Genomic DNA, 8399 nt, shown 5'->3' with positions numbered 1-8399 from the left:
CTGCATTAGAAACACAGTTCAGTATTACATTTTCTGGTTGTGAAGCCTCTTGGGAGTCAAAATATGCAGCACGTTTTCTCTGAAGAATAAAAAGCTGAAACCTAAAATCTTGTAGATGGTGTTTAGAATCAATTTCTTGGTGTCCTGTGCACAACTCCATTCCAATTCCCCACATATGAAAAATATATAACCTCTTAGCTCCAAATTCATCTACCTTACAGATCCTTTCAGCTCCTGTTTAAAACCTACTAAATTCTATCTTGGCTATCATGTAAGCTATTGTTCTGTGCCTGCCCAGGGATGACAGACTCCAGAATTTAGGATCTGTGGTGCCAGGAGCAGATTAAACCTTCTCTGAAGACAGAAACATGCACATTACTAGTATCAACTGAGAAATACAGCAAGCAGACTTGGTGCAACTGAAATAATTGATTCCCTTCCCCTTATCAACACAAAAGATAAGAGCCATATAACAGTACCTGTTTTCCTATTTCACAGCATTTGTAGCAAACACAGTGGATAGTATTTCAATATTTTCCTGTTGCAGAAATAAGCTTTAGGCACAAAATCCATGACATGTAAATTAAGATATACATCACAAGACATATCTTAGTTGTGAAAGTAGGTCATGCATTTAAGGCATCTCCAGACTCTTGATGTAAATATTCTGAAAATATTTTTGTGCGTATAGATTAATATTTTAATTATTTATCAGACTTCATTCTCTAAGAACACTAGAGGAACAGATATTTCTAGGAGTCCTCATAGAGAAATAAGTACTTCTTGCAACCTTTTTCAACTTCATGTAGTGCACGTTTTTTTCTTAATGGACCTGCATGCTTGAAGCACACCTCAAAAAAAGTTAATACAGTAGAAAAAGTTATTGTGTGAAGATCCCAGACTGCACAGGGAGCCTGACTAAACAATAGCATGACATTTTAAAATGTTTACTACCTTGTATTATTTTGGGACTCTTGGAATTTCCTCAAGACTGGTGTTGGGTATCTGTTCACCTGCCTATGAGCAAGTTATTCCATAAGCAAAGTTAAAGAGGAGAAAAAAAAAAAAAAGAGAAGAAAACTAGAAAACAAGAGAGTCTATGTGTTTGTGATGTGAATTGAGTTTCCCGGCCAGAACTTTTATCAGCAGAATAAAAAAAAAACAGAGGCAATTTAAGTCAGCACCACTATCAATTTATCCACTAGGTGTCACAAAATAATCATGCAAGCAGACAAAAAGCAATTATATGTAAAATGTGTCAGTGCACTACATCAATGAAGTGCTGCTTTGAAACAAAATCTGTGATAAGAGCAGATGCAGGAAAATGTCATGGATCTCATGAATATGCATGAACTGTCAGGAGTGTATGGGAACCTGAGCCATGACACACAAAAGCTGTTGCTAACCATGGTCTATGTCATGTAATGGATTCACATACAAGCATGTAAGTGTTCCATTAAAAAAAAAACTCTTCCCAAATCCTAAAAGCAGGATTTCCACTCCTCAGAACGGCAAGATTTATGTTTCTTGTTTTTTAATGCTCCAGCTACTGGACAAATATATCAGATTTTCTACATATATGTAAAAATCCCTCATGGACTACAGGGAAAAAAATGCCAAGAAAACAAGTTCTGAAGGCTAAAACATATGAGGAAGAAAAGCATAAATATTTTATCAATATTAGTATAAAATCACCACAAATGCCAAACATTGGAACTGGCAATAACATGTGACACACACTTCTTAGATCCAGACTTCTTTTGGAAGGGCAGGGTAGAAAATTACCAAATGGTTCTGTAGCCATTATTTTCTAGAAATCAACCTCTACTGCACAGGCAGTATTTTTGTTCTTAAATATTCGTGGACCATTTAAAATTTGTAATTACACATAGACCTGCACTCATCCAAAACACTGAGTCCATGAAAGGATTAAGGCTGGGCTGTTGAAACAGGCACCTTGGTATTGTACTAAAAAATGTTTCTTTAATAACAGTAACTTTTCCTCAGAGTTGCATAAAATTTTTATGGGCCAAGTAGACTCTGGTGTGCATTTATCATTATCTGTACGCACACATAATCCAGACAATTAAAAATGCTGTAGTCACTAGCATATACAACATTATGAAGTAGAACAGGCTGTTAGATAAGAAGAGGAAACATATCCTGGACATTTTTTATCATCCAAACATAACAGTACCAGGGCTCTCTATGCTCTGCTGCCAAGTGCCATTGCATAAAGCCAGCCTAAGCAATGTCAGAACCCCTTCCCCCCTGTGAGAAATGCAGTAAAGGAACATACACCCTACCAGGGCACTGTATGTTTATACTGCAGTTTGTATGTTTTATCCTGGCTGTAAAAACCAGGCTTTTTCAGGGTGTAAGCAAGCTCATATGATAAAGTTCAGATTTTTTACACAGTCTTTCTCTGTACGATGAGCTGTCTAAATGGCAGTGCTGGCCAACATTTTGCAAAGCTTGGAAACACTTTCTTACTTGGTGACCCCAGGGAAGCTTTTCTTCCATGCAATTTTCCCTCTTTATTTCAGCCACTCAGTTAAATACTTGTGCTGCCAGGAACACAGGTACAAAGCTGAGAGAAACACCTTTTGTTTGTTTATTGGTTTCCAAAACTAGCATAACTTAATGTGTATATGCTAAAGGAGTCTGATCTTGTGAAATACACTTTCAGAAAAACTCAGAACTATTCTCTGAGGTTCTCTCTACATTAAAAACATTATCTGACAGTAAAGAACCCTCCAGTGATGCCCATTCAAGCTGGCAGAATTCAGAGCTTCCTGAAGTCGGTAAGAATTTTGTTATAATGTAGCAAAGCTGTGATTTCCCTTTAGGCAGAGCCATACAGAAAAATGCTGAGGTTACTATTCATTACATAACCCCCTGACTCTTTGATCCCAGAAGGTGAACGGGCAGCATTATTAATTCCACCTAAGCAACTTAAGTTGCTCCTTTTTGGTCCTTCAGTGGTCCAAGTTTGCAATACTTTTTTTTTAGTCCTTTGTGAAAGAATCAAAGAATGCCAGGTTGGACGGGCCCCTGAAAGCATCCAGCCCAACCTCCTGTTCAAAGCAGGTCTAATTAACCAGGTTGCTGAGGCACACACTCAATTGAATCCTGGACACCTCTAAGGATGGAGAGCCCACAGCCTCTCTGGGCACCCCTTCCAGCCTTTGACCACTCTTTGGTTAAAAGATTTTCCTTGTATCTGACTGGAATTTCCTTTGTTCCAACTTGAGGCTTTCAGCATCAGGACTCTCAGCTCCTTTTCTGCAGAGCTGCTTCCTACACAGCTGCCCCAGGCTGTTTCATTAGAATCTCACTGATGACAGTATTTACACCATTTCTCAAATTATCGATATTAAAAGCTTCTATCTTTTTTTTTCTTTAAAAATTTCATCTATCCTAGGCCTCACTTGGCCTTGAAGTGCCATGAGTAGAACAGCTTAAGAATGTGAATGCACAGCAAATGTGCTTCCCATTAGCTCTTAATGCCATAAATCTAAAATCCTTGATACTACTGTTAGAGCAGTGCTTCCACTCAAATCTTAAAAGGAGCTTTCGACAGGATAGTAAGCCTAAGCAGCCACACAAGACACTTAGGACAGGCCTGCAAATGCACATGGATCAGAGGTCCTGCCCTGGTGCATCACTATTCACTTACAATGGGATCACTTTAAATTACATTAAGGACTATAATCATATTCTAGTAGCATTTACTTTTTCATACCCTCTGCCACCAGAAATATGCTTAAAGATATCCCTCCAGCCCCAAGTGCACTATTCTGGGAAACTTTCCATTTAGATGAGAACATTTATGCTTATAAATACATGATATTTTAAAAGCTTAATTCAGTATGAATTCAACTTGGTGTCTGCTCATGAGTGAGCAGTTGGAAGGAACTGGTTAATCATTGTTTGCCATCTGCTTTGGAGAATCAGCACTGTACAGAACCTTTTCTGCAGCAAATTAAACCACAATGCACAAAGAGCACTAAAGGAAAATCCTGTTTTCAGCCACGGGGCGTTTCATCAGATTTCTTGGCCAAAAATGAAGGCAACTCCTTTCAGGTATTTGTTGTTCTCTCAGAAAGGCTCTGAATTTTCTAATCTCTCCAGTCTGTTTTATTAAAACCAACTCTAAGTTCTTCTGAACAGACAAGCCAGGACTTAAAACGCTATATATTGAGTCAAAAAGCACATTTGCCTCCTCACAGAACATCAACATGAAAAAATAAAATTGGTTGACTATCTATGCTGCTTTCTTGGCTCATCTTCCCCATCTGGTGTGACTGACAAATGCTGTGTCATACTTGGAGAGGGAACAAAATTTCCATTTTTAGATTTTGGAATCCAGGAGTTCCTAAAAAAAAATTTGCTTCAAAATGAGGAAAAATGTATGTGAATGATGTAAAAAGGTTCCATTAAATACAGAAAAATGGCTGGGAAAAGGCACTTCCAAAACTGAAGTTTTCTTAAAATACAAATTCCTAACAAGTGGCAAAAAATATCAGAAGAAATGCTGAGTATGAGAAAATCAGTACTGCTAGGCTCACTCTGATATCAAAGATCTAGCACTGGGGGCCATAATTCAGGTTATTAAAGTCCTTTTTTCGAGATTGATTAAAGTTCAATTCAGAAACATCAACAGGCTCCAATGTTCTTAATATTGAGAGGCCAAAGACTGCAGTCTTCCATCAGAAAATCAAAATGTGTTCCTCCAGGCCTTCCAAACACTGAGCTCTGAGTGTATTCAGTCATTCAAAAAACTTGCCACTGAAAAATATTTTTCCTTTAAAAAACTTTTTAAACAATTGGAAATGGTCCCTCTGACTTCTTGCTCCAGCCAAAAATTTCAGTTCTCCTCCTTTTCTTTGCAGATTTCCTGGGGTATTGAATCATGGAATCACAGAATGGTTTGGGTTGGGAGGGACCTTAAAGTTCATCCAGTTCCATCCCCTGCCATGGCAGGGACACCTTCCTCTATCCCAGGCTGCTCCAAGTCCTGTCCAACTGGCCTTGGGCACTTCCAGGGATGAGGCAGCTTCTCTGGGCACCCTGTGCCAGGGCCTCACCACCCTCACAGGGAAGAATTTCCTCCTAATGTTCAATCTAAACCGACTCTCTGTCAGTGGGAAGCCATTCCCCATTGTCCTGTCACTCCAGGCCCTTATCCAAAGTCCCTCTCCACCTCTCTTGGAGACCCTTTGGCACTGGAAGGGGGCTCTGAGCCTTCTCTTAAGGTTGTTTTATCCAATGACTGGGGAGTCCTGCTGTTGCAGATTCCTGAGACTTGACAGTGGTTTGCTATTTGAAATAACTGGTACCAACAGAGGTCTTAAAATGAGATTATCCAGTGAGCCTTTGGAGACTTCAGGGTTCCAGACTCAGTATGGTCTAATGAGCACAACAGGACTCTCTGACAGTCCTATTGGGATTTTCCCTCTGTTACAGCTGGCAGTAAGAGAAAGAAAGATTTAATTAGCACAGAAGAGCTGCACTGCCTTCCAAGTACTCAGCAAAAAAATATTTGGGAAGTGAGCAAGGTGGGAGAGAGGAAGGTCCTTTGGGTATGCAGAAATTTAAGTCAGCTGCATTAATGTACCAACTGGACCACGTATTTCTTTCATGATTGTGAGCAAATACTTGGGTCAAGTTTTCAGAAAAATAAGCTCAGTTCTTCTGGCTTCTTTAGATGCTAAAATAACTCACCAGACTTTTCAAAGGCAAAGTGCAACTCAGCTGTCAGTCTCCCTGGAAATGTTACAAGCTGACCCATGTGAAGACTTCTAAAGATCTATCCCTATCTGTTGAGGTTATGCATCTTAAAGTATTCACAGCTGTGCTGCACTTCCTCACCTACAAAATATTGTGTTCCTCTTCTATGTTCTGAGGAGAACAAGTTTGTAATGCCCATGAACCAGCTTTGAGAAGCTTCAGTGCTAAGATCATTTAACTGACACTGTGTCACAGGGACCACTTCCTACTTCTGGCTTTGACAGGAAGGGAATTGGGATTCTACAAACCCCAAAGTCATGATCACAAGATGCCACAGATGCCAGGGTTGCTCTAAACTCAGTAAGGAGTCTGGCTGTTAGTTATGGGAATGAGGAGGGCACTTTTCACTCCTCTTAACAGGGACCAGTGCCCCTTCTAGCAGGTGTCTGTATTGAGTTCAACTGTTTGCTGTGAAGGCTGTTAGACAGCATCTCTTTATAAAGAAGAGATGTTTAGATCAAGACCTGACTTTCCTTTCTAGAATCAGCACTATTCTTCGACAGCCACAGGACACTTAAGCAAACAATTCAGATGCTGGTTTTGAGAGATGAAAACTATGTCAGTACAGACATCTAGTGTATCTTCAGAGTCCTAAATGTGCCTTAAAATACCCTGCATTTACCATAATGGTCTCTAGCTTGCTTAAAATTTACTAAAACATTGGACTTGGATGCAGTAGAACTAATGAGCCCACTCAAGACCAAGCTCCTGGTATTCCAGATCACCCTTGTAGCATTCCCTCAGAAGGAACACAAGTATTTCTTAAACTTATTATTCCAGAATAATTTCCTTCTCATTAAGGTGAGATTAGTACAGGTGAAGACATGAAATACCTGCAAAAGTTCTCTCTTTGATCACTCAGCTGGATCCAGCAGAAGTCGAGGGTCAAAGGTCTTGCCAACAGGAATTCCACACAACTGATTTCACATTCTGCAGCTGTTTCTTCCAAGAAAGACCTGTCAGGAATGTATCAATAGTTTTTTCTGCATGCATGGGAGAGCAGGGAAAGCTGATTAATAATGCTAGAGTATCACCCTTAAGCTGGGCAGGAATCAGTATCATCCTTAAGCTGGGCACAGTAAAACATCTCATGTGGGCAAGTACTTTCAGTCTCTATCTGTGCCAAAACAGCTTTATAGGGCTGTGTTCTTGTAGACACAAGCCAAGACAGACAGAAGAAGTCTATTCTCTGATTCTTTCCTGTGGATATCTCCACAAGAACATCTTTGGTTGAGGAACATGTATTTTTTATAGATATATTTTCCATAAAAATCAACTGCCTTTCTCTAGTACTCAACTCATTATTGACACTCTCAACTTCACCACATCAACATTTTATTTGAAGTATCAGTCATAGCATCCCATCAAAATTTAATAGCCACTTTCTATAATTAAAGCATATTAACTCTTGGTTTCACCTATGCTAAGGTTTATCTTTCTCCTCCTTTTAAAATTCTAATGATATTAAAAATACAACACCTTTCTACAGCATGACTCAGAGTTGCATAATATTTCTTTCTTCAGCTCATGGGAAAGGAAAAGAGATACAAACAAAGGCAGAAGAATTCTCTATCCAAGTCTACAGCTTTATACTGAATCCTGAGTGTCAAACCAATAGGGCTTTTAAGAAAAATGTCAACAACTGTAACAGTTACATAAGACATAGTTAGAAAAATACTTTGCAAGGAAAAATGACAGTTTCTGTCACTTGAGAAGATGATTTATACTTCAGCTTTAGAATGCAAGCATGTGACCTGACATTTACTAAAGAAATCAAAGAAATGTTGAGCAAGATTACAAAAGGCAAAGCACTGATTGCCCTCTACCAGCAGCTTCTCTCTGTACTACAGAAAGATCTGCATAGTCTTCCTCTCAACATTAGGCAAAAAAATAGAAAGGGAGGTCACAACAACAGCTCTCCCTGTTGTCACTTTGTGTTGACTTGCTCCAGTTCTGAAGGCCATCTGGTGCTGTTTGTGCTGCCTTTGTGCCTTGTGTCTCATGTTGTTCTTTATCGACAAGAAGGATTCACAGGTCACATCAGCTGTGATTTAAGTTTCTTTGCAACAGAATTTGATGGTTGAAACTGTGCGTAAAGAGTGTACAGCTGCGGATAACAGAACATGGTGAAAAGGACACCAGGCGCAGGGGTGCCCAAGTAGGAAGGACAGCAGGTCAGGTGAGCTGGGCTTCCTTACTGGTTCTATTACACACTTCCTGCAGGACTTGAAGTGGTTACCCTTGGGGCTCAGTTTTATCACTTGTTAAATGGAGATCATAATTCCCTATCTCACAGTGATACTGTGAGGCTTATTCATTAATGGGTTCAACTCAGTGCTGGGCAGATGGTCAATACAAATTTTATGCATCATTGAAGTAACATTTAACCTCAGGACTTAAGTGGCATATAGCCTTGTGCTGGTCTCTGAGCAGTCACTGGATAAATATTAAGCATTCAGTTTACAGAAAATATTTGAGAGGCATGAGTTGTTAGTACTGCTGATTTTGCATCCCTTAAGTTACAAATTTTCAGGATGAAAAATGTAAAAGGACACATTATTCAAATGCAGTGCAAACCAGGTTCTAAGTGCATCTCCTTGTGATGG

General features: G+C 39.5%; 1 long non-coding RNA gene across 5 annotated transcripts in view; it reads right to left on the bottom strand.

Annotated features, from left to right (window-relative positions):
- The window catches only part of LOC115947870, a 184991-nt gene that overhangs the window by 6209 nt on the left and 170383 nt on the right, over positions 1 to 8399 (bottom strand). For all 5 annotated transcript variants that reach the window (XR_004081723.1, XR_004081725.1, XR_004081724.1 and 2 more), the window contains one exon: positions 6627 to 6749. This is a non-coding gene — a long non-coding RNA (uncharacterized LOC115947870). The remainder of the gene's footprint in view (positions 1 to 6626; positions 6750 to 8399) is intronic.

This window comes from Geospiza fortis, unplaced genomic scaffold, assembly GCF_000277835.1.
Source record: "Geospiza fortis unplaced genomic scaffold, GeoFor_1.0 scaffold10, whole genome shotgun sequence".
NCBI lineage: Eukaryota > Metazoa > Chordata > Aves > Passeriformes > Thraupidae > Geospiza > Geospiza fortis.
Note: the sequence above shows the minus strand (reverse complement) of the source record. Positions and strands in the feature narration are given on the sequence as shown.